The following is a 27,467-nucleotide window of genomic DNA, read 5'->3' as shown; positions in this document are numbered from 1 at the left end:
GGACACAACACCAAAGGGGAAAAACTGCAGGAGAACTCCCTACGAGAACACAAGAGCACGAGCTGGAACCAGACTTACCGGCATGAAAGAAGGTGGGTTGTTGAGTGACCGACTCGTCTGGTTCCGCGATGCTAAGTGACGGCTCAATCCGTGCGGCCGAGTAAGAAGGGAGGGGATAGGGAGGGGGAGGTGGGGTTGTAGACGCTTGCGCCACCTGCACAGAGCCGGGAATTTTAAATTTCCGATGATTTATGCGGAATGTCCAACCACACACTCCCTTTCGGAAGTGGCCATTTGGCCAGGAGTGTGGTAGGGGATTACCGATATAGCTTCGCTGTGCAGGTTTCTTCTCAGCCGATAACAAGTATGTAGTTTTGCGTAATGAACGTTGTAATGTTCACAATCCACAGGGTATCCGGTTCGAAGGACCAGCTTAAGAGAAATTTAGGGCTATGCAATCTGTGGAGAATATTATGACTTCCGACAGATTTCCCATCTCTTTTAATACGAAATGTTGACGGTGTAAGATAATCTAGGTGACCGTCCCACCGAGTTAATACTGGGATACTCTGCGTGAACTTGTATACAACTCTCAACACTACAAAACTACGTACCTGTGAAGGGCAGGGAACTCATCGAACCCTGAAACGTATAATGGCATCACAAAGCATCATGTATCTTTATGAATATGTAGTTATTATATTCTTCATATTGGTTTGGATATTTCATGTAACTCAAGTTATGACTTACCGTGGCCTTGGGGCCACTTGGAAATCTTCTTCGTCTTTGTTCTGGTTAATGACGGTGGTGTGCGTAACGAACTTCGGGCGTGGCATGGAGGGCGAGTATGGGGATGGGAAAGGATATAGGTATGCTGAGGGGAATGGTTCTCTCACAGAATCCCCTCACTGGTTTAAGACACGCTTCGTCGTATATGCACTTCACACATGATTTATATGAGGTCTGTGATTGGGGTGAATTCATATCATCCCCTAGTCACTAATCACTAACACTTTGGTCAATTACATTTCTTGTCTCGGACTTGTCTTGTCCTCAACTTGAACTCAATCACGCCAAATCTGCCTGTTTTTGGCACCAGCGGGGTCTCTTGGTGCCGAACGCCCAGTCCCCCCTGGCCTCTCGTCGCTAAGGGTCCATGGGAAGCACAACTTCACCTTAACTGAAGCGAAAATGTCGCACGATACATACATTATACGATCCCCATGCATAGGAACTATAGATGGGTAATACACCAGAACCAATACTCAAGACGGAGAAGACACCAAGTGGTAAATAAAATGATTAATAATGGAAATGACATATCGGTAACTCGACATTCCTGAGAGGGGTTAGAGCAACAGGCTTGTGGTAACTAAGGGGTGTCGAGTCCTACAAAATGCTTTATATAATATTTTCGTATATAGAAACAAAAATGATAGGTCACTCTATCTAAATGGAAAAAGTAGGACTGTATAACTTGTTATCCATGCTTTCATATACTAAGTCTCTAGAATACAAATTTCATACAGCTTGATATGCTTAATTGCTGTATTTCAATCTTAATCCTAATTCTACAACTATCAATTCACTAAATTAACTGAGGCCGTAACCACAGATGACTATATTAATATGTAATAATAGTCTTACTCTAAAAAATGCCTCTGTCGGGATTTATTCCCGACAACAGGCGAGCAGGCGTCGAGTCAGAATTGTTGACTCAGCATGTATTTCACCTGATTACCATTCCTACAATTACCGGCCTCTTACAGGGCTCGGCAGCTACCGTTGGTCGTCCCGACCAATTTCTTATTTCCCTCTTACAGGGCTTGCTAATATATTTCTAGAATAGGCTAATCTACCCTTGGTTATCAAGAAATAAACAACCCACCAAACTACATCTTTTATGCAATAGATGGTGAATAATGCATAAACATAATACTTATAAATGTGAATAACATGCATGTCAATATATAAGGCATAAATTCATTAAGAACATCATTTAACAATTGTGAATGTTAGAATAATACATGTAAATGTATGTCAATTAAGCAGACACATGGTGAATATGGTTCAGGGGTTTTGACAGAGTCAACCTCCGGAATACAACAATGGCAATCAGTGCTGCCACTAACACTGAAAGCAAAGGTATAACAAGGAATGGTATATGCAAATCATTGGAGGGAGATCTTGACAATGGTCTTCTCTTAATTTTCAAAGGAGGAGAGTTTTCAGGCAATGTGAAGTTGAAGGTTGAAATGTAGGTATCATCAGTTAAATGCATTGTATTAAGGGTATTAGAAATGGTGGAAATAGTGTCTGCATGCAATTCGCAGTTATCTTGAATAGAGACAAGACCTTCAACCAAATCCAATTTAGGACTCAACCCGGGACAATTGATTGATGTCTTTGTCTTGTTAGGGAAAAACAAATAATGAGATCCTTGTATGTTACAATGAGGGATTTGGTCTACAAAATCTTTTTATGATTACAATTGTTCATAACAGACACATTCCTAACCAGCGAATTCATGTGAAGTTTCTCGGAACACAAAAGAGATCATGCTTTCTCTTATATTGTCTACAGAAAGGATATAATTGATTAGAAAATTCACTAACTTCCAATTGTGAATGGTTTATTATCTTTTCAAAGATGATACCAATTGATTTGCAAAACACACTAAGTTGAAGTTAAAAGTTATTGTTAAGTGTCTCTATTCATATATTTTCCAACACACTTCATTTTCAAAGACAGTCTTTTTACTTATTATTAGTTGAGAGGTCCTTAAGGTTCCAAGTCTGACCACAGCAGATCCTAGGTTTCCCTGCATCTGTAGCCAAGCCCTTTCTTACTTAATTATTGTATATATTTATTGTATATGTATCTCCTTTATTGTATATGTCATACTTCATTATTATACATGAGTACTTAATATCAACATATATCTATTGTAAATGTTTTGTATAAGTAAGCCTATGTAGTCATTACAATATAAGTGTCCTATACATAATTATATAACCGAATATATATACGTCATTAGGCGTACGCTAAACGCGTATGCGTCTATGCCAATTGTACACGTCGTAGAATTAAGGAACTAAATATATGTTACCCTTAACCATTTTGCATGCATATTCATCATTATATATAGTTGTTCTCTTGTTGCTGTATATTTCTATGTATATACCTAGATATGTTAGTATGTATTGTTTTGCTCAATCTTTTTCCCGCTTAGCAACAATGTAACAGAAAGTAGGCCACAGGCGCGTCTTATGCCCAGCTAGGCCCCCCAAGCATTCGCTTGTGACAGATCACTTCCTGTATTACTTGTGTGTAGACCTCCGCAATAAACTCCTACCAAAATACTGCGTGTTTGGCACTTACCACAGTGGTGACCCCGGAGTGACAGTGCCCAAGTGACCCTAATACCCAGTGCTCCATACCTAAGTGATTTAGGGTCATACACATTACGTGGTTAAGTGCCTATGCGTATTCATAAACTGTGACTCGTCACGCGCACGGAACTACGCATTTACGAACTTCAAAGTGCGCAAGAAATAATCGGAGTGTGCGGCATTGTTAACAGTCCTGATCTACACGCAACACGTATACGATACACAACACGTATACTGGGAAACATCCGACAACAACAACATGAATTCCCCTCTTCCGCCTACAACCACTGTAGCTACTTCAACAACGACAGCAGCAGCAGGAAGTACTTCTTCCTCTACGCATTCCACGACTTCCGCCGCTGTCGCTGTTCGACCTCCACCATTCGACGAAGCATCGCCGGCAAGATGGTTTTCGTTGCTAGAGGCGCAATTTGCACTAGCTAACATAACCGTCCCCCAAACTAAGTTCAACCATGCACTTGCGAACTTAACCATCCCTGTGCTCAACCAGCTCGACGACGATGTCGTTACTTCCGGTGACTACGACCGCTTGAAGAAGGCGCTAATCAACGTCCTTACCAGGTCTCCGCCGGAACTCTTCGATGCCTTGGTCCACCAGAACAATATCATGTATGATAAGCCGACGACCTTCCTACGAGAACTTCGCACCATAGGTAAGCAACTCGGTGTCGACGACGACTTCATCCGCCTAAAATTTTTACGTGCAGTGCCAAGTGACATACGACCACTACTTGTTACACACGCAGGTTCCCTTGATGAGTTGGCCCGTGTTGCTGACACTCTCATGGCCCATGGCCACGGAAACAAAGGGATAAGTGCGTCATCAGTGAACAAGCCTGTGCCAAGGGCTCCACGTAGTGATAGTGTGCCAGTGTTTCGTAGTGGTAACTCCACTACACGTGTTTCAACACCCACTACCTTTCCACTCGGATTAACTCCCTTCTATGACGGTCAAAGACCACGAGTGTGCCGTTACCACCTCTTCTACGGCAACAGTGCTAGAACTTGCAAACAATGGTGCATATTGTCCCACACTAGTGCTAACGTGTTGCCCAGTTCACGACCTAACTCACGTTCTTCATCCCCAGGACCTCAGCTTAACACGTCGGGAAACTTGATGGGCAGTCTGTAGAAGTATCCCTTGCAACCGCAGGACTGCCTCTCGTCATTAGTGCCACTATAGGTTGCAAGAACTATGAATTCCTTATAGATACCTGTTCTCAAGTATCGCTCATTCCCTATGACCCAAGTTTAACTCCACTGCTCCGTTCCACGGTAGTACAACTTACTACTGCTTCCGGTACCCGTATTCGTACGTACGGCGAAGTCGACGTGGAACTTGGGATTCGACGTATCAGACGTTCTCTCCCATGGTCATTCGTCGTTGCTGATGTTGTCCGCCCAATTCTTGGTACCGATTTTTTAACCCATAATTCACTAGTAGTTGATTGTAGAAATCGCCTCCTCTCTGATCCTTCCACTGCATGCACCATTCCCCTTAAGGCTTCTCCTCTCCCTATCTCTTCACATGCGGTACATTATGGGGATATTGATTCAAGAGCCATTGCTCTTCTTTCAAAATTCCCCGTACTTACCGCGCCCCGACAACTGTCTGATCCTCCACCATTAGAAACTACAACCTATCATCATATTGATACAGGTGATTCTTCCCCTATATCCTTTAAAGTAAGGCCATTGACAGGTGAGAAGCTCAAAGCTGCTAAGGATGAGTTTCAATTTTTGCTTAATGCAGGGATCATACGACGCTCCAACTCACCTTGGGCGTCCCCACTTCATTTGGTTCCCAAGAAAGAACCACATTCCTGGAGACCTTGCGGAGATTACCGAGGTCTCAACAATGTAACTGTAAATGACAAATATCCCATACCACACTTGCGCTCTCTCACCATGTCACTTAAGAATAAGGTTATATTCACTAAGTTAGACTTACAACGTGCATATCTGCAAATTCCTGTAGCTGAACAAGATATTCCTAAGACTGCGATATGCACGCCATTTGGTTTATTTGAATTTTTGTACATGCCCTTTGGATTGAAAAATGCTGGAGCCACATTTCAGCGCTTTATAGATACCCTCTTAGCTAACGTAAACAACACGTTTACGTACCTTGATGATGTACTGATTGCTAGTGAGACCCTTGAAGAACATATTTCAGATGTTCAAACTGTTCTTTCTATTTTGGCTCAGCATAACATGCGACTTTCTCTTGACAAATGTCAATTTTTCAAGTCAATTCTTACCTTTCTCGGTTACGAGATTAGCTCACAAGGGATTAAGCCACCTAAAGACCGCACTACTGCCATTTCCGATTTCCCTTTGCCTCAGACTTCACAGGCTTTGCGCCGTTTCATGGGTATGATCAATTTTTTTCGGCCCATGATTCCTAATTTTGCAACCGTAGCCTATTCCCTTACTGAGCTTCTTAAACAATATCCTTCTTCAAAGTGTCTCACTTGGACTGACGCAGCAAAGGACTCCTTCAATAATTTGAAGCAAGCCTTACTGGACTGTCCAACCTTAGCTTACCCTTCCCTATTACCGACAAACTACCAACTCGTGACTGACAGTTCAAGCCTAGCCGTTGGCGCCGCTCTCTATCAAGTTATAGACGGCGAGCCAACGCCCCTAGGATTCTACTCGAAGAAACTCTCTGACACACAACGCATCTATTCCACCTACGACCGCGAGTTATTAGCTGCTTACCTCGCAGTTTTGCATTTCAGGACTCTCATTGACGGACATACAGTTACCCTATTTCTTGACCACAAACCCCTCGTAGCTGCCTTTTACTCTAAATCTCTTGCTAAAACTGACAGACAACAACGACAACTCTCTGTTCTTTCTGAATACGTTTCTTCAGTCGAGTACATTCGTGGCGAAACTAACGTCATCGCTGATTGCTTATCTCGCACGTCATGCGCTGTTACACTCGACGCTTTTGACTTAAGTGGCATAGCTCAAAGTCAGACAACAGATGACGAACTGGAAACTTTCAAGCCTAGACTCTCTAAATTCACTTTACCCTCTGATTTAACACTCTGGTGTGATACCTCTACTAACACTCCTCGACCTTTCGTTCCATTACCCTTACGTAATGACGTAGTCTCTTCTTTGCATAACCTTTCTCATCCTGGTGTTCAGTCCACCTCTAAGTTGGTCAAACAACGTTACTTCTGGCCACACATTGACAGAGATGTAAAGACATTTGTAAGACAATGCCTTAGGTGTCAACAGTCTAAGACTACCCGCCACACTTCCTCTCCTGTTTCTCCTATATCTACTCCTACTGACCGCTTCCAGTCAGTACACATCGACATTGTAGGACCGTTGCCCCCTGCTACTCTTCCTAACTATCCTTACCCTCTCCCATACAAATACTTGTTGACTTGCATTGACCGAGCTACTCGTTGGACTGAAGCAATTCCCCTCATTGACCCTACTGCCACTTCTGTAGCAATCTCTTTTGTGAATGGCTGGATATGCCGTTTCGGTGTTCCACTTCATGTCATCACGGATAGAGGTTCCCAATTCGAGAGTGAACTTTTCTCTAAGCTTTCATCTATCATTGGTTTCCACCATATGCGTACTACTAGTTATCACCCTCAAGCTAACGGCATGATTGAACGTTTCCACCGTTCTCTGAAATCAGCTCTCCGCGCTAGGCAAGATAACTGGTTTTACTCCTTACCTATCGTCCTTCTTGGCTATCGCATGACACCTCACGTCACCAAATTTTCCCCATTTACCGCCGTTACTGGCGCTCATATGTTATGCCCTTCTGTCGCCATTACTCAGGAACACACCCACTCCTCGGATGACACAACCATCCTTCGTCTTATCAAGGAAATGCAGTCTGTTAATTTCCAAGATCTCGCATCCGGTGACTGCCATACACTACCTCCACCCTATCTCCCTCACGACCTTCATTCTTGCTCTAAAGTTTGGTTACGAGTCGACAGAATTCGTAAGAGTTTGGAGGCTCCGTACTCTGGTCCATATGACGTCATTCGACGTGAACCTAAGTACTTCATCCTTAACCTACCTCAAGGCGAAACCTCAGTTTCCATTGATCGTTTGAAACCAGCTTTCCTCCCTGTTTCTCCTCGCCCTAAGACCCGTCTCCATGTAACCCCAGACATACCCTCAACACCTTCCACTCCTCCTCTTCCTACTTCATCCACTTCTGACACTTCAACTGTCATCCCACCGAATCCCATACCACCCACAAGTGCCAATGACCTTGGCCACCCTATCACCTCTTCCCATCCCTCCCACCCTCATACTTCCGCTCTCCCATACAAAAGTCGCTCAGGCAGGGCAGTCAGATTTCACAATAAATCTGATTTTTACTACTACTAAAGACTTTCTTTACTGACGCTACACTCTCAAGGGGGGAGTAATGTAGCCAAGCCCTTTCTTACTTAATTATTGTATATATTTATTGTATATGTATCTCCTTTATTGTATATGTCATACTTCATTATTATACATGAGTACTTAATATCAACATATATCTATTGTAAATGTTTTGTATAAGTAAGCCTATGTAGTCATTACAATATAAGTGTCCTATACATAATTATATAACCGAATATATATACGTCATTAGGCGTACGCTAAACGCGTATGCGTCTATGCCAATTGTACACGTCGTAGAATTAAGGAACTAAATATATGTTACCCTTAACCATTTTGCATGCATATTCATCATTATATATAGTTGTTCTCTTGTTGCTGTATATTTCTATGTATATACCTAGATATGTTAGTATGTATTGTTTTGCTCAATCTTTTTCCCGCTTAGCAACAATGTAACAGAAAGTAGGCCACAGGCGCGTCTTATGCCCAGCTAGGCCCCCCAAGCATTCGCTTGTGACAGATCACTTCCTGTATTACTTGTGTGTAGACCTCCGCAATAAACTCCTACCAAAATACTGCGTGTTTGGCACTTACCACACATCTGCTTGACACCAAGTTCCAGTTGTTTAGGTCACCCCTCCAAAATATATAGATAGGTCAATGCTTGTCTGTAAAATATATCAAGATTAATGTTCAACTCTTGAAAAATATCATTATAATATTCTCCATATTCTCCAGGGTTATTAATATTTATGCACAAAGTATTACTATAATCATCTTCATAGATCTGCAAGCTAATTTTCCTGATGTCATCTAAATGTCCTATCAATTCTTCTCTTGATTCTAAATGTTTAAGTTTAAACTTGTTTCCACCTGCAGAATCAATTACCCTATATGGACCAGTGTACCTTGGTGAAAGTTTATTATTAGGTGAAGTTAGTTTGACCATTACTAAATCTCCAATTTTCAGTTCTAGTTAATGAGCTATTTTGTGTTGTTGTTCCTTCATCTCTTGTGAATACACCTGCATATGTTTCCTAACTCTTTGGTGAATACTTTGAAGAGTATTTATCCTATTGGATATATAATCATCCATATTATATATGGGTTTTTGCTCTGCAGTCAACATTTCATATGGCAGAGTTTTGTCCTCCCCAAAAATTATAAAATGAGGTGTATCACCAGCTGCTACATTAATTTGATTGTTCAGGGTACACTTAACACAAGGAATCCAAGTATCCCAAGTTACACTATGAGGACTTATTAGGGTTCTAAGACATATAATTATCTTTTTGTTAAACTTTCTACTATGCCATTACTTTGGGGATGGTTAATGAGTATATTGACTTTCTTGGTGTGGAATACACTACATAAATTTTCCAAGATTTTGTTATTAGATTATGTCCCATTATCTGAAACTAAGATATTAGGTGTAGTAAAGTTACAGATTATCTGATCATAGATTACTGAAGCAATAGTTTCAGCTTTCTTATTGATTATGGGTTGTAATATACAGAATCTTGAAAAATAATCATTAGCAACAAATAGGTATTTAAAGCCGTTCTCGGACATAGGTAATTCTAATGTGTCAATGTGAACTCTTTCCCAAGGTTTCTGTGGAATGGGATAAGTGAGTATAGGAGCAGGTTTTGGTGTATTTCCCTTCACCTTTACACATTTTACACACTTTTCTATATAATCATATATAGATTTCTTCATACCTGGCCAAAAGTATTTAAGTTGTGCTTGTCTATAAGTTTTATCCTTTCCTGGATGTGAACTACAATCACTATCATGAAGTAACTTCAATATCTCATTTACAAGAGTTTGTGGTATAACCAACTGATTTACTTGACCTCTAGAAATATCTTTCCCACTTACAAATGTTTTCCTATACAAAATTCCATTAATCAAATGAAAGTCCTCTATCTTATACCCCTTTGGTAGCTTGGGAGGATCTCTTGGGTTCATCAAATACTTGATTATTGAATCACATGTCTCATTATCTCCCTGTTCTCTTATTAGCATTTCTTCATCTAAAGTTACTAATTCTTCTATACTACAAACAAAATTAATCAACCCATCGCAGTCATTGGTTGACTAATGTTTCTAGAAAGTGGATCTGCTACATTCCTTCTACCCGGAATATATTCAAATTGAACCTCATAACACTGAAGTATCGCAAACCATCTAGCAAGTCTGCCTCTAAGATTCTTATGCTTAAATAAGTTCTGAATAGCTGTGTGATCAGTCCAAACTCTGATGGGATACCCTAGTATCATATCCCTAAAACTTTCCAAAGAATAAATAACTGCTAAAGTTTCTCTTTCTGTTATAGAGTAGTTTCTCTCCGCACTATTACAAAGTCTTGATGTGTAAGCTATGAGTTTCAAAGTTCCATTTCTCTCTTGCATGAGTATGCCTCCTAATCTTATGTCAGACACATCAGTACAAAGAATGAATTCTTTTTCATAGTCGGGAAAAATTAAAATAGGTGAACTCGTGAGTTCCTCTTTCAACTTGTCAAAAGCTTGCTGTTGAGCAGGTCCCCATATGAACTTTGAGTCCTTTCTTAACAAAGAACTTAGTGGATTAGCAATGTCAGCATAACTTTGAATGAATTTTCTATAATATCCTGTTAATCCCAAAAAGCTCCTAACCTTGTCTACATTGGTCGGAACTGGAAAATTCTTGACAGCGTCAACCTTTGAATTCACTGTCCTAAGTCCGTGTCTGTCTATCTTATGTCCTAAGTAAATAACACTGTCTTGCAAGAACTTACATTTTTCAAGTTTTACTTTTAACCCTGCTTCTCCTAGTCTAGAGAATACCAAATCTAATTTCTTAAAGTGCTCCACAGCAGTCTGAGAAACTATTAAAATGTCATCTAGAAATACACTGGCAGTGTTTCCTAACAATCCATCTAGAATAGTATTCATTAATCTCATATAAGTTAATGGACTATTACATAACCCAAATGGCATTCTCTTGAACTCATAATGTCCTGTTGTAGTAGAAAATGCTGTGAACTCTCTTGAATCTTCATGCAACTCTATTTGCCAAAAAGCTGATTTGATATCTATAGTACTAAAATATCTATTCTCAGTTCCCAAACTTCTCAAAATGTCACCGATAATGGGTAATGGTAACCTATCACGAATGGTGTGCTTATTCAATTCCCTGCAATCAATAACTGGGCGCATAGTTCCATCAGACTTTGGTACTAAGATCAGCGGAAAATTCCACTCACTTTTACTATGTTCAATAATATCCTGTGATAACATTTCAGTGATGAGTTTATCTACTACAGCTAATTTAGAGTGAGGAACTCTGTAGGCTGGTATGTAGATAGGTTGTGTCCCTGGTTTTAACTTAATGTGATGTTTTAAAACAGTTGTTTTGCCCAAGGCGTCCCCCGGCAAAGCAATTGCTTTTTTATGTTTCACAAGCAAAGCAAATAAACCTTCATCTAACTCAGGGCAATTAGTTGACTGTAATAATTCTTTATATCTATTTCTTAAGTCTATTCCTTCTTGAACTGAACAAATTGATGAAGTTGGTAATTCTATCTCCTCACTATTCTCATTTAAAATCTTAATAGGTTTAGTACACACCTGAATACATCCTATTTGTGTACCTTTCTTTAAAACTATCTCTTTATTCATAGTATTAATTACTAATACTTCTACCCTGTTCTTATTTGACTTATAAATCCCTGAGTCCCACTTCAATCCTTTAATTCTAACTGATCCTGGGACTGTAATTATTTCAGAGTCTACATTGATTCCTTTTGAACACACTTCAACCTTATTAATTGACATGGGATGTAACAATGTCGACCTTGTTACTCCGCAATCTGTAATTCTCAAGGCTTCCGTGGTTGATAATTTAGTAATCTCTGGGATTTCCTGAACTTCTGAGTTGGGTTCACAAATTGTTTTACCTTCTATAGGGATGGACCGCTCGGTCACGCTATCTAAGATAGAAATGTTATCTAAGGATTCATTGATTCCTGTCACTGGTCTTAAGCCTGGTTGATTTAAGAATGGGATTAGCTGTGACTTTACTAAAATTCCTAAGTCAGTAGGACAAATTACCATGTTTTCTTTTCTCATAGTTGCAAATCCTATCAATAAATCTCCTGGAAAAACAGACTCTTCTACCACTATCACTGGTATGTACAAATGTTCATTTGTATATAAGGCAACTTCTAGTTCCACCTTACCTAATGTTTTTAACTGATTTCCAGTTACACCTTGCAGTGAGTAACGGATGGGTTCCAACATTTTCACTCCTGGGTTCAACTGGTTTAAAACCTTACTAGTAATTACATTAACTACAGACCCTGTATCAATAAATATTTGAATAGGCTTATTGAACACTTTACCCGCAATGAGAGGTCCTACAGAAGTTTTACCAACAGTAATTATCAGTTTGTCAGTTTCTTTCATCTCCCTTGCATTCCCATATTTAACACAATACCGCCTATCGGTATATATATGGGGAGGTCTGAAATTGTTTATTCTGTGTCTGGGGGTTTTCCTCTTAGCCCTGGGGGTACCCGAAAATTCCGGCACTCATCAGTCCTATGTCCGATAATCTTATGATAATACAGAATGGAGGGTTCCTACATTGATACTCACTGTGTCCTTCATATTTGCAATTTCTGCAAATAATCACATAAAAACATTCTTGTGCTTTGTGTCCCCATGTATTACAATTAAAACATAGGATTCGGGTATCCCTAGATGGGCTTCTAGCATGCCGCCTATGTCCTACTTCGGTTTTCTTAAACTCTCTAGAGTTCCTATGTTGGCTTTGTTGATTTATTTGCATTACATATGGGTTTATGGTTCTGGTTTCACTGTATCCTTGAAGAAGATAATCTACTTCTCCTAAACTTATATATGATTTTAGATCCTTGTACAGCCTTTCTGCTGTTAAGTCATCAGAATTCTTTGCCAATAAGCTAAATGTAATCAATTTGATTACCTGTGCAATTTTCATCTTGTCACTAGATCTTTCTATCCAGTCTGAATCTTTCAAGATAGAATTCATGTCTTTTGACCTTCTATCTAATCTAGCTAAGTACTCTGTGTCAGTTTCACTTGTCCTAACTTCCTTAATCATTTTTACCAATGACCTAATAGGATCCTGATCACATTTAGACATGAAATGTTTGAGGAAGGTCTTTTTGTAATTATCATATTGATTAATTTCTTCCATTTGCTGGAAGTTAATGACAAATCTCGCCCGTCCATGCTCTGGATCGATATTTTCCTTGAGAATCTCTATCTTCCGGTTCTCGCCAGTAATGTTTTTACTCACTATAAGAGTGTCTATGAGATTGAGGAATTTATTAACCCCATAGCTATTAGATAATCCAGTAAATTTTGGAATATTTGTGTTGGAAGTGTGCACTTCATGTCTTAACACGTCAGAATTCTGAGCGGTACTCATACTAATACCTTGCTTTAGCCTGGCTGCTTGCGATGTCACTTCGTGATGTCAACTTCTATCTTGACGTCCCTCAGCCTCGTCATTCTCCAGCGACGTTGTTCCTCAGCTTCATCACCCACTGCCTTGAAGACCGCCTTGTAGATCACCTTGAAGAATGTTTGTTCCACTCGTAGCAGCAGTTGTTTGTAGTTTGTAGATTTCTCTCTTAGTCTTTGAATCCGATAACTCTTGATTGTGGTTGCCTTATTCCCGTAGACTTTCTTGCACCAGTTTCTTCCACCAGTTTATCTTGCACCAGTCACTCACCAGTTTATCTTGCACCAGTTCTCTTCGGAGTATGTTTAACACTCAGTTCATCCCACCGCTGTCACCACTGTGACCCCCCTTTGTCGTCACCCATGTCACCACCACTGTCGGTCCTTGACCATTACACTTATATTTGACTTGTAATTCCACTCGTCTCGAGGCCCCTTGCCTTCGTTACGTGAGTTATACTAAATGTTCAAGTTCTTCTTATGCCGCAGGCCCAATGCCTGGTATTTCTTATATAATTCGTACTAGTCCTAAGGTTAAGGAAATTGTACTTTTCTTCTTTCACTGTAATTTCACAGTCTTGTTACACTCAGGATCTCTCTCTCCCGTCTCCCCCGAGATCCCCGTATCATACGCCAAGCTACCTTCGTCTGACGTCACTCATTTTTCTAATCCAATCTCCTTTGACTTCTCAAAAATTTGTCACACCTTATGGGCGTGACTTTGAATTCATGCACCAATAATTTTCCTCCTTCCTCCACCTTGCTCCAATCCGGAAAGCCATTGCAATGTCACTAGCAATATCGTTTACCTCAGCATTAGTCAAACGAAGCTAACCTGCGCTTACAGAGTTTTGATTACATCAGCTATTATTTTAAAAACATTCACCGTTCTGTCGGCTAGTGTTTACATAGACAGAACGTCGCCTTCGATGTTATCAAACAACAGGCGAGCAGGCGTCGAGTCAGAATTGTTGACTCAGCATGTATTTCACCTGATTACCATTCGTACAACTACCGGCCTCTTACAGCCAGTATATGCAGATGACAGTCCTCCTAGCAGAGGGGCTTACAGAAATTGGTGAATAAATTTGGTAATGCATCATGTAGGAGAAAACTTAATGCTTCCAAGCTGAAGTACATGGTTGAAATGCAACTGAAGGGAAAGAAAATGGACTAAGCACAGAATTATAGGTATTTGGGAATTGAAAGTGGGAGACTAGAGAAAGAAAGAGATGTGCCATAGAATGAGGGAAAGAATGATAGTAGATACCTTGATAGGGAGAAGTTAAAGGATGTCAGTAGATGCAGAGCTAGGCACGTTCCTTGGTGTGTTCTTCGGTGTCCTGACTTTATGTGTCAGTCAGGATACTGAGGAATGCGCCCAGCTCTGAGTAGATGCCATGAATGGAACAGTACCTAGTATTTACCTAGTTGTATTGTACGGGAAGGGAGCTATGCTTGTGGTGACCTGTCATTGTATCTTTCAGCATCAAGTTTTTCCTTAAAGTCTTGAATAGTGTTTCTTTATCTAAATTATTTCAGGTATCCAGTACTTTATGTGGGAAGCTTTTTTTTTTAGATCTCTTCTATGTTCATCCTTTTTGAGTTTCTTTTTGTGTCCTCTTGTTTTTCCATTGTCCCATCTTAATAAATCATTCCTATCTAAGATTTCCATTACTTTCATGATTCTATAAATGGTCAGCAGATCTCCTCTTTCTCTTCTTTGTTCCAAAGTTGGTCATTCCAATTTGGACAATCTTTTTCATATGTTAATTTGGAGAGTTGGGGCTAACTTTGTCATTGCTCTTTGTATTCTTTCTAATTTCTTTATATTCTTTTTAGTACTGGGTGTCCATAGTGCTGCTGCGTTCTCCAGTTTTGGTCTTGTTAGTGTAATTAATATTTTTTTAATCATTTCCTCATCCAAATAGTCAAATGCCACTTTTATTGACCTTAATAGGTTGAAGGTTTCTCCGACTATTTTATCAATGTATTTGTCCGGTGTCATGTTTTTGCTGATTATTACTCCAAGGTCTCTTTCAGAGTTCACTTTTCTGATTTCTTCACCAATTTTATAATTTCTTAATATTCTATTTTTACTTTTTTCCAAACTTCATTATACTACACTTTTTGATATTGAAGTAATTAAAAGCCACATTTATTGATCTTAATAAATTGTAGGTTTCTCTAAATACTTTGTTTATCTGTTTGTCTAGGGACATGTCTTTGGTCATGATTACTCCTAGGTCCTTTTCAGAATGAACTTTCTGTACTTCCTTTGCACCAATTTTATATTGTTCTGATATTCTTTTTTTTTTTTTACTTTTTCCAAATTCCATTATACTACATTTCTTAGTGGTGAAGTCCACTTCTCAGTTCTGACTCCATTCCCAGACCTTGTCCAGATCTCTCTGTAGTAATTTACAAGCTTTTTCTGTACTTACTTTCTTTAGTAGTTTTGTGTCATCTGCAAGGACATTCATGTAACATTCTACACCTTCATCCATGTTGTTTACATATATAGCAAACATTATTGGAGCCAGTACTGAATCCTGTGGGACTCCACTTATAATTTCTTCCCAAGTAGAGTTTTTATCTCTGATCTCCAATCTCATTTTTCTCCCCTGCAATTGCAATATACAGGAAAGGAGCATTGCTCATTGGATCTCATCTCTTACTCTCCAATTTATCATACCTAGCCTCAAATTCATGTACAGTTCCAAGTTAATCTATATTCTTGATTTTCAACTATCATATTTAGATTTTAATTCATGTATTGTTCAAGCTTAGGCTATATCACCTATGCTATTCAAAGTATTTATGCATCTATATGGAAAACTGTATTTCTTCACATCCTCCAGACATATGGTCTTTCTTCATTTGTTCCCATGATCTCTTAACACCCTCCCATTCTTAATCAAGAGATCTCTTCTTTCAATGCAATATGTCGTCGCGATAAATTTCCGAAAAAATCGAAATATTCGAGAAAAAAAAAATCCCTGTCATCTAGTGGCCTTTGGCAAGCCAGCCTTGAAATATTTCAGCGAAATACCAAAAATTAAAGGAATTATGGCTATTTTTCTGCCCCCCACCCCCACTTCCTAGTACACCTTCGCTGCACATATGTTGGACTAAGTTATCTTATCGCAATAAAAATGGCACAAATGCGATGTATTTTGTTATGCACTAATATAGACTAATTGGAAACACGTCCTACACTCAGATCTGTTCGCTCGGTGAATAAGCTGAGCGAATTATTGTGAGGAGAGAAATCGAATTGTCGTTCCTTGGAGATAGATAGATAGATAGAATTTTTTTTTTTACTTTTATTTGAAGCTATAATCATTTCAAGAATGCCTAAACATTCGAAGAAGAAACGTGTGTTTCATGAAAGCTAAGAAACTGAATCAAATTAGTGAGATAATGTAGACGACTCATAGCAGTGACCTTGAGTAGTGTGCTGCTGCGTTCGCCCCATCAGTGGTTCGCCCGGGTGGCGCTAAAGCTGACGCGTCTACTCACCCCTTCTAGTCCACATCAAGATCTAAATAAACAGGTCAGACCGTTTGAATTATTGTGCGCAGCTTCTGACGTCATTAGGCTGGGTCCGTTTTCTCTTTGTGAAACACTGAAGAAAACTGTGAAACGCCAAGGAAGACAGGAACTATGATATTTCATATTATATATATATATATATATATATATATATTATCATATATATTATATATTCATATATATAGACAGGAACTATAATATTTTATATAATATTTGTCAGAATATAACTAATTGCGTGGAGCGGTGCGAGCGAAGGCAACAACATACCCGAACGACGCACCAGCTTCAACTGACAGCTATAGGACCCGCCAACCCCACTTTGAACAGCCAGGTGACGTTCACAGGCCCGCTGCGCCAACTCCCTCGAAATTCGGTCGGAAGTGGTTAGACCTGTTATTCCTTAGATCTTGGTCCACATATCCTCGTTCTCAAATGACGTCACCGCAAAACATAGAGCATGCGTGAGACTACAAATGAAACGCTCCGAGTGCTTTCCATCACAAGAGCGCCTGTCATTGGTCATAACTTTGGAAGGACACAATCTTCTTTCTCACTTGGTTGGAGTCAATTCCATAATTACAAAAGCACTTGAGGAACAAGACAGACATTGATTCATTGCCAAATAAAGTCTATCTAACTATCGTTCAGCGCCGATTTCAAGCCGGGAGCTTTCTAGTAAACGAACCTGGCGATAGAAAGGGGCGTAGCAATTCCTGAAACCCTCGCCTTCTGAGCTCCTGATTTCTCGTAAAATGGGAGACCAGGTACCAGCTACATTTTATAATAACATGTGAATGACAGAATGCATGGAGATTGGCGCAGAGAAAAAAATTGAAATGAAAAATATAAAAAAGATGCAAGGAAATGTATTTTGAACTTCAAAGCTCAATATCTCAAAACTACCCTTTTCTCTACATTTTTTTCTATCTACTCCGTAACTACTCGGCCGATTTTAATGGGGTTTAGATAATTTGAAAGCTGAATAAATTTGCAAACTTTTTATTGTGGGATTTTTTTATGATAGAAGTTGATATATTGTATTTTGAAAAAAAATATGACATGTTTAAAAAAAATCTTTCTCCTAAACTAAGAGGAAATTCCAAAAACTGTGCGATGATTTTTTTAGGTATTGCTATAGAGCATTTGTGGGATTTTTTTTCAGCATGCTCAGTCAATGGATAAATGAGGAGATAGAAATTTTTTGATTGGTCAAAAAACGTTTTTTTTCATCAATAATAACTTCATTGTTTTTCTACCAAATGATATGAAAATTGGTGGTGAACATCTCAGTATATGTATATATAACATATAAAAAATTCACGAAATTCCGATCATAAATGACGAAGCTCGTTTTCGAGCGCGACGGCCCCCTTAATGACATGAATACTATAATCATATCACCTCTCTCTTCAATCTTTCAAAATTGGTGTGTATGTATTTATATGGTTGTAGTATATGGGATTGGACCTGTGCTCATGGAAGTCCTTTAAATCTCTTTACCTCCACTCATCACACTTTGCCTTAAATTAATTTATGCTGTTGGCTTAGATCATATTTTCATCCAACTTGCTCTATAAGTCTACACACTTTAAAAGAAAGCTATATTCCTAACATCTTTCAGATAAGTTGACTTTTTATTTATTTTTTTACTATGACTTTATGTCGACCTTTCATTCTATACCAGCTGTAGTATAGTGTACTGGGCATAGGCCTAAGTGCAAGGGTGGTGTTCTGCGTGCCCGACTCGCAGACGCCTCCCACTACAAGGACCCCTTTCATACTTTATACAAAGCCCCCTGTATGTATGCGCTGTAGTGCGGGCGACGAGGGTCAGTTGTTGAAGGGTCTCCGCCATTTGGTCCATCCTCGCGCGGTCTTCCCTCCGTTCCTCTCGTGCCACCGCTATGCTCGCCGCTAGGCGTTGCACGGCGTCGTCGCTGTCGTCCCGCGGAAGCATCACATTTGGCGTGAGCGCGGGCGGGGCGTGTAATTCGACGTCACTGTCTTGTGACGTGGGTGAATCGCTCCTTTGTGCCATGGGCCGGGTTTGGGGGTACGGTCTGCACGAGTCAGCTGGGGCGTGGTGTGCTCACTAAGTGGGTCACGGTCGCGTCGGGGGAGGAGGCGCTCTACCAGAGCGCTGTATCCAAGGGGTTGGAATGAAGGACCCCTTTGTTCGATCCTCCACGGGTCCGCCGAAGTGCGTCACACGATAGAGTTCCACTGCTGAACTGAACTGCACGATACCGCACGGTTCGACGTGCACACTATTGCAGGGTTCCTGCAACGCCACGTTCACGTTAGCACCACCGGATCACGTATTGTTACGTATTGGCACTCGTTCACTTGTACGCATAGGACTAATGTGAACTAGTGCAAGGGTGGTGTACTGAGCACCCGACTCGCAGACGCCTCCCACTACAAGGACCCCTTTCATACTTTATAAGCCCCCTGTATGTATGCGCGCCTACGGCGCCCAGCACCTTCGCCCACGGGCAGACCGACTGCGACAAGGACGCCGCGCATGTAAGGAGCATTGTCGCCAGCAGCGCCGGCGCCCGCGAGGACGGCCCGTCGCCCGACGCCGACAGGGCACTCCAGGAACTCCGGGCAGCGGCACAAACGGACCCTGCCTACGGTCACCTGCTTACCTGCGTGTCCTCCGGGTTCCCGTCCAATCGCCTCGCCCTACCCAGCTCCGTCCTCCCGTATTGGAAGCTCCGCGACGCCCTCTCCGCCGACGGGGATCTGGTGCTCTACGGCCAGCGTATTGTGGTCCCCGCCGCTCTACGGAAGCGTACACTGGCTTGCCTCCACGATAGCCACCGTGGCACGGAAGCCACCAAGCGCCGGGCTCGACAAACCGTCTTCTGGCCCGGCATTGACTCCGACATCAAGAGCACGGTAGAAGCCTGCGAACCGTGTCAGGTGCTTCGCCCCAGCCAACAACAAGAACCCCTGCTGTGCGACGACCGCCCCACACGGCCCTTCGAATCCGTGTCTGCCGACTTCTTTCACGTCGCAGGAAAATCGTTCTTGGTTATAGCGGACAGACTCTCGGGTTGGCCAGTCATCGTGCCCTGCGGTCAGGACACGACGGCTACCCGAGTCGTCCGGAAGTTCTGCTGCTACTTCCGGGAGGTTGGCGTTCCCCTTCGCCTTCGCACCGACGGTGGCCCTCCATTTACCAGCGCTGAGTTCAACCGTTTCACGGAACACTGGGGCGTCCACCATTCGGTCACCTCCCCGAACTACCCCCAGTCTAATGGACACGCCGAAGCCGCAGTCAAGGCAGCTAAGCACCTCATCCATAAGACCGCGCCCAACGGCAACATCGACTGCGAGGAGTTTGACCGCGGTCTCCTCGAACTACGGAACACCCCGTCCCTGGCCGGCCGCTCACCTGCCCAGGTCCTCTTCGGGCGCCCCCTACGGACATGCGTCCCGGCCCACCCGAAATCCTTCTCGCCTGAATGGCAGGCTCGCTCAGAAGAATGCGATCGCAAGGCCGCGGCCCACGCCGCCCAGACGACCCAGCGATATGACGAGCACGCCCGGCCCCTCCCTGCCCTGGCCGTCGGCCAGCGCGTGCGGATTCAGGACCGCACGTCCCTTCGGTGGGACAAGGTCGGCGTGATCATGGGACGTGGCAGGTCCAGGGACTACGAACTTCGCCTACCGAGTGGTAGAATCTGGTGGCGCAATCGGCGCCACCTCTGTCCGGTGGCACCGCCCCCCGACGCCTCCGCCACCAACGCGCCCCTCCCCTCGCGCGCGGACCACCCTGCCCCTCGCCGCTCGCCTCGGCTCGCGGGCGTTCTTGCCCCCCGCGTAGCCTCTGCAAGCGCGGTGGGGGGGGGTGTAGTATAGTGTACTGGGCATAGGCCTAAGTGCAAGGGTGGTGTACTGCGTGCCCGACTCGCAGACGCCTTTCATACTTTATACAAAGCCCCCTGTATGTATGCGCGACTACGACGCCCAATGCCTTCGCCCACGGGCAGTTGCTCTGTAGATCCCTTGGGCACTTGACGTGCCCCTCTGTACGCATAACCTACCGATCAATAAATCCCCGAACCACACGACTTGTTTCACTGCTACCCTTGCAACATTTTTGCAAAGACCAGCAAATCTTCTTTGGCCACTTTTTTGTACCTTTCTCTACTATAGATATCATCATCATTATCTTGATTTATTCTACAGTTTTGTAAATGATAAGTTGAAATATAATGAAGTATCAAAGTCAAAAGTTGAAGGAGTTGTATATGAGGATACAAGATTGCAAGCTGAAATAATGACCAAAAGTTTTCACTTGGTTTTCAGTATGGATAAAGAGTTGAGAGAGAAGAGTGATGAATAAGTAGAAACCTTAGATAACATAACAGCGGAAACAGAAATGCACAAATTGGTAGAAAAATTAGAAGTGAGAAAGAATGTAGAGAAAAATTAAACAATAAACTACACCATTTTACAAGTTCATTGGAAGAGGGAAAGATGCCATTCAACTGGATATTTGCAAATGTGGTGACAATTTTCATAGGAAGTAATGCTTAGCTATAGACCAGTTTCCTTGACCAATATGATAACTAAAATGTATGAACAAATTGTAAATGATAGATGGATGAAATAACTAGAGAAACAAATAATATTAGGTGAGGATCAATGAATTTAGAAAAGGAAAGTCTTATACATTATACCTGCTAATTAGAAATATAGTTAAAGGAAGTAAAAGATGAGAATGAGGAATCAAAGAATAATAATAAAGAGAATAAAGAGTCCATAGCAAAAGAAGCACAGGATTGGATAAAAGTCCAAGAGAACAACAAAATTGTATTTAGAGATATAGTGACAACAGATGAAAGAACAAACTAAGGACACAGTTATTAAAGTGATGAGAGAGAAGAGAATATAGTAATAGACTTAGCGGATAAAAAGAAATTTATAATTACATTAGGGATGGAAGAGAAGCATAGCCCAAATAGGACCACAAGAGTAAAAGAGGAGAAGGAAAGGGTAACCAAGATATTAGAAGTAGTTCAAGAAGATGAACAAGAAACAGGGAAAGAAATTGAAGAAATATATAGACTAGGGAAATACAACACAGGTAAGACCAGACCAATTAAGGTTAAAGTCAGGTCACAAACGACAGCAGAGAATATCTTAGCAAAAACAGGGAAACTAGCAAACAGTGATCAATATAAACAGGTATGGATACAAAGAGAAATTAATAAAGAGGAAAGAGAGGAAGAGAAAACAAAAAGACTAGAAGCTAAGGAAAAAAAACAAGAAAAGAACAGAGTCAGAAAAAGAGAAATTCTATTGGAGAGTAGTGGATATGAAATTGGGGAAATGATTAATAGCAGAAAAAAAACGGAAGGGAAACGGAAAACACGATGAAAGTAGCAGAAAATTAAGTGTCCTACACAAATATAGATGGGTTAGTAACAGGCTTGAACGAACTGAATGATTACATGAAGGAAAAAGAACCAGACATAATGGGAATTGTAGAGACAAAATTGAAAGGCTCACTACCACCCAACAATGTAGGACATGGTGCATATAATTATTGGATTAGAAACAGGTAAAAAAAAGGGGTGGAGTTTTGTTGCTGACTAAGAAGAATATAAATGTGAGGAATGTTACATATGGAAAGAATAGAGTAGAGATAATTATGATGGAAATGGAGGATAGGGATGGGAAGAGCAGCAAGTTTGTGGTAAATTATGTGCCTCCTAAAACGGCTTCGTGGGAAGAGAGAGAACACAAGAATATGTTAGAAGACACAAGGATAACACTAAATAAGATAATGGATGATGGAGGAAGAATAGTTGTAATGGGTGACTTTAATTGTAAAGAAATGTGCTGGGAAGAGATGACAGTGAAGGATGGAGACGATCTATGAGGAAATGTACTATTTGATGTGATTATAGAACATACAATGACGCAATGGATACAAAAGAATACTAGGTAAAGAAATGAGGAAAAACCATCGAGACTAGACCTAATAATCACATCAGAACCCGAAATACTGGACAAGATTGAATATAAGACACCAATTAGTAATAGTGACCACATATTGGTTGAACTGGAACTAAATGGGGAAAAATACACGGAAAAAAACGAACAATATAAAAAGGGTAGATTGATGTATGGAAAAACAAAATCTAATAAAATAATAGAATTCTTTTAAAAAGCAGGAAAGAACAGTAGAAGAGAAATGGAGAATTTTGACAACAATTTATAAAGGAGTGGAAAAAAGACAAAAGACCTGAAAAATGGAAAATATATACTTGTTATAGAAATGAATATGTACAAGCGTGCAGAGAAGAAAAGAGAAAATACGGAAAAGATGTCATAGAAAAATGTAAAGATCAACCAAAACTATTTTATAGATTTCTAAACAACAAACTGAAAAACAAACAAGAATTAGAGAAACTACGACAATGAGGGGTTGAATACACAGAGGAAATAGAAATGGCAGAAATTATGAACAAACATTTGAAATCGGTATTTACGAGGGAGAACATGCAACCTAGAGATATCGAGTGGGAGGAGAAAGCCCCCCCCCCTATGAAAGAGATAGAAGTAACAAGGAATGGAATAATGAATCACTTGAGTAATCTCGATGTCAGAAAATCGCATGGACCAGATGAAATGGCAAATTGGATTTTGAGAGAATGCAGGAATGAACGAACAGACAAAATACATAGTCTAATAAGCAGTTCATTGAAAGAAGGAGAAGTTCCAGAAGATTGGAAAAGAGCAAATATAGCACCAATATATAAAGGGGGAAACAAGGAAGACGCTACTAACTATAGACTGGTCTCTCTTACAAGTACGATAGCTAAAATTTGTGAAAGAATGATCAAAATTAGATGGATAAAGCATTTGAAAAAAAAAAACAAAAAAAAAAAAACAGCGTACTAAATCCAAGGTAATATGGATTTAGACAAGGATGATCATGCGTCACAAACTTAATGTGTTTCTATTCAAGGCTAATAGATGTAATACAAGAAAGAGATGGATGGGCTGATTGTGCCTTTCTAGAAAAAAGCTTTTGATAAGGTGCCACATAAGAAATTGCTAAAGAAATTAGAAACTGCAGGAATACAGGGCAAATTGCTGAAGTGGTTGGAAGACTTCTTGCATGAAAGAAAAATGAGAGTAGTGATAAGAGACAAACGCTCTAATTGGGATGAAGTGATTAGTGGTGTTCCACAAGGAACCGTTCTGGCCCCAATAATGTTTGCTATATATATTAATGATATGGATAAAGAAATTGAAAGTTATATGAGCTTCTTTGTGGACGATGCAAAATTGTTGAAAAAAGTGAACACTGTAGAAGGTAGTGAGTCGCTACAGAGTGATCTCAATAAAGTATGGGAATGGGGTAGGAAGTGGGAGATGGAATTCAATATCAAGAAGTGTAATATAATGGATTTTGAAGAACCAAAAAAAGAATAGTGGGATCATATAAATTGGGAGAGAAAAAAAAAGTAAAAAATGAGAAGGACCTGGAAGTCATTATTATGAATAATATGTCCCCTGAGAAACATATAAACAACAATTTTGGAGAAACTTATCATTTAATAAGAACAATCAAAGTGGCATTTACATACCTGGACGAAGAAAAGGCGAAGAAAATACTGGTCACTTTGATAAGACCAAGATTGGAGTATGCAGCGATGACATGGTCACTAAGTACAAAAAATGTATAACAAAACTTGAAAGAATACAAAGAGCAATTACGAAATTGGCACCAACACTCTCAGAACTATCAAATGAAGAGAGACTAGCAAAACTTGAGCTACAGACATTAGAGCAAAGAAGAGAGAGAGGAGACTTGATAACTAATTATAGAATCATGAAAGGCATAGAAACTATTGATAGAGAGGATCTAATAAAATGGGATAATAGAGATACAAGAGGACACGGAAAGAAAATCAAGAAAGACAGTTATAGAAGAGACCTGAAAAAGAACAGCTTTCCCCACAGGGTAATAGACGTTTGGAACAAGTTAGATGAGAATGTGATGTGCGCAAAAACGATACACGAATTTAAAAACAGTCTGGATAAAACGAGATATGAAGACGGGACACCACGAGCATAGCTCCCCTTCCCGTAAAATACAACTAGGTAAATACACACACAAACATTCACACACACACACACACACACACACACACACACACACACACACACACACACACACACACACACACACACACACACACACACACACACACACACACACGTATATATATATATATATATATATATATATATATATATATATATATATAACATACATATACACACATATATACTATATATATATATATATATATATATATATATATATATATATATATATATATATATATATATATATATAGAGAGAGAGAGAGAGAGAGAGAGATAGAGATCTTGGGAACTGTGGTATGGTCTTGGGTTATTGTAAATGTGCATTGTGTGGTCCGTAGACTTTTTCTAATTTGTAACCTATATTACATAGAAATGTCTCTCAGAAAGAGGTCAGACATTTGTTTTACGTGATCTGTATAACTGGCATATTAACTCTGACGCTAGATTTCTTCGCTGATGATTCAACAGACTGTCCTTGAGGGACGCTAAGATTACAATGGGACTATAGTTTGGGGTAAATATGGAAGCACGTCGTTTATTAATTGATGGGATGCTGGGTGCTACTTCATACGATCTGTATAACATAAGAAGGTTATACGAGTAGTTCGAAAAATAAGTTTGTATTTTGAAGGAAATTGTACAAAGAAGACGGGCTTTAAAATAGGAGGAAGATAAGGGAGCACGAGGCGATTGCGAGAGATTGAGTACGTATGGTTGGGGAATGGTCTATGACCCTGACGATTTGGTTCTGGAGCGAGGGGCGCACGTAGGAAGGTCTAGCCGGATCCATATATATCAGTGTAGACATATGCGTAGAGAGGCTCCCCTAGCAGTATAACATATAGGGAATAGTACAACTGGAACTTGATCTAAAGGCGCGAGTCAGAGAATAATCTATAAGGGTTCTTATAAAAGTCGTTGAAGTAGGGCTTAAACGTTTGTGACGTGCGGGCTAAAACGCTTTGGAGCTGTCGTGTGAGAAGCTCGTACATAGAGATGTCCGACGATTTTCTTCGTTGACGTGTGAGCCACGTAGCCAGATGGGAGCTAAAGCGAGTACGCATGTAACATGAACATTGTTACGCATATCACTGGTTGTAGGTCAGAGAGGAGACACAGAACGGAGGAGTCAGTCACAGAGAAAGTATGTTGACAAAGGGCTTACGGACTAATTTACTTTGGTGTTTTGGTGTGGTTACATTTGTATAAGAACATAAGAGTGTTTGAAAACTTATCATGTTGGAAATATATAGAAAAACTAAACTATATGTTTAATTGGCCAAGCTACCATCCAACATATCCCATATATGTTCTTACACAACTGTAACCACACCCTGGCAAGTAACAGATAAAATCACAATTCCTAACACTCATACTCTCTTACCCTCTCTTTCTGTGTTTCTCTCTGTTTCTATCCGTGTCTCCTGTCTGACCTACGATTAAATAGACTCGTTGAGTTACCCATTTCTATATGTTCTTCTATTCTTTCTACTTCCTAACTGACCTTATACATTCTCTTTTGTCACTGATTACTTTATCATAATATGATCTATGATATTTTATTTCCGATTAGTTTATCTGATCTTTAGCATACTATAAAATTAATTCTATTCTAATATTTGATTTTGGCATTCTGGGTTCTGCGTATTCCGTATTCGTCTATCCTCATGGTTTATCCTTCTGGTGAATAATATGTTTAACCTGTCTTCAGTCTGGACAGGGTTCGTCTCTTAACACATTTCTTATCTGGACCCATATTTCTGAGTGCGTGGCTAATCTATTTTTCTTACACTAGCATACAATGCAATATAATACAATATAATGCAATATAATATAAATATATAGTTTAGATGGTTCGACAACACAACTAAGGTTAATCAGAGAAGCAGAGGTTGGGCGAGAGGACATCCAGTGGGGCCAGGGAGGAGTGGAGACGGCACGAGTTATTTCTAAGGTAGATATTAAATCTACCAACCTCATACCGAATGGATAGCCACAGGGTGGATGTATGTCGAGACCATGAAGAGTCGAGAAACTGGTAGTGAGAGTGTTATTGCCACAGCCGGCTTTCATTTATTGATTTGGCGTGTCACGAACTAGACCGTGATCCAAACAGTTCTCGCGATCCAGATTCTAGAACATTCATTTGACTCTTCTTACATACATATACCAAAGGCTTTTCCCCCTTATAAGGGAAGTAGCCAAAAAACAAAGGCATAAAAACCACTCCCATCCATTCCAACCCTATTACACTCCACTCCCCTCCACCCTCTTTCCTCCCTCATATCTTGGCACCTCCTGTATGACGGTTCATCCCTGGATTTCACCCACTGCCCTGGGTCAGAAGCAGTGTCGCAAGACACAGCACATCCACAGCAAGGGCGCTTCATTAATCGGCCTCTTTTTGGGTCAATTAAGTCTTACCGGGGTATGAAAAAGGTGGAGGGCAACTAATTACTTTGTGCATAAATCACAACTTCCT

The 27,467-nt window shown here is 40.5% G+C and overlaps 1 protein-coding gene across 5 annotated transcripts in view; it reads left to right on the top strand.

The window, feature by feature from the left end:
• Positions 1-27,467, top strand: part of LOC143018530 (uncharacterized) — a 93,082-nt gene that overhangs the window by 38,991 nt on the left and 26,624 nt on the right. The gene's annotated exons all lie outside the window — the stretch shown is intronic.

The sequence above is a fragment of the Oratosquilla oratoria genome, chromosome 35 (assembly GCF_046742065.1).
Source record: "Oratosquilla oratoria isolate Oo_2021 chromosome 35, ASM4674206v1, whole genome shotgun sequence".
Lineage (NCBI taxonomy): Eukaryota > Metazoa > Arthropoda > Malacostraca > Stomatopoda > Squillidae > Oratosquilla > Oratosquilla oratoria.
The sequence above is the reverse complement of the archived record's forward strand: the minus strand, read 5'-3'. Positions and strand labels throughout refer to the sequence as shown.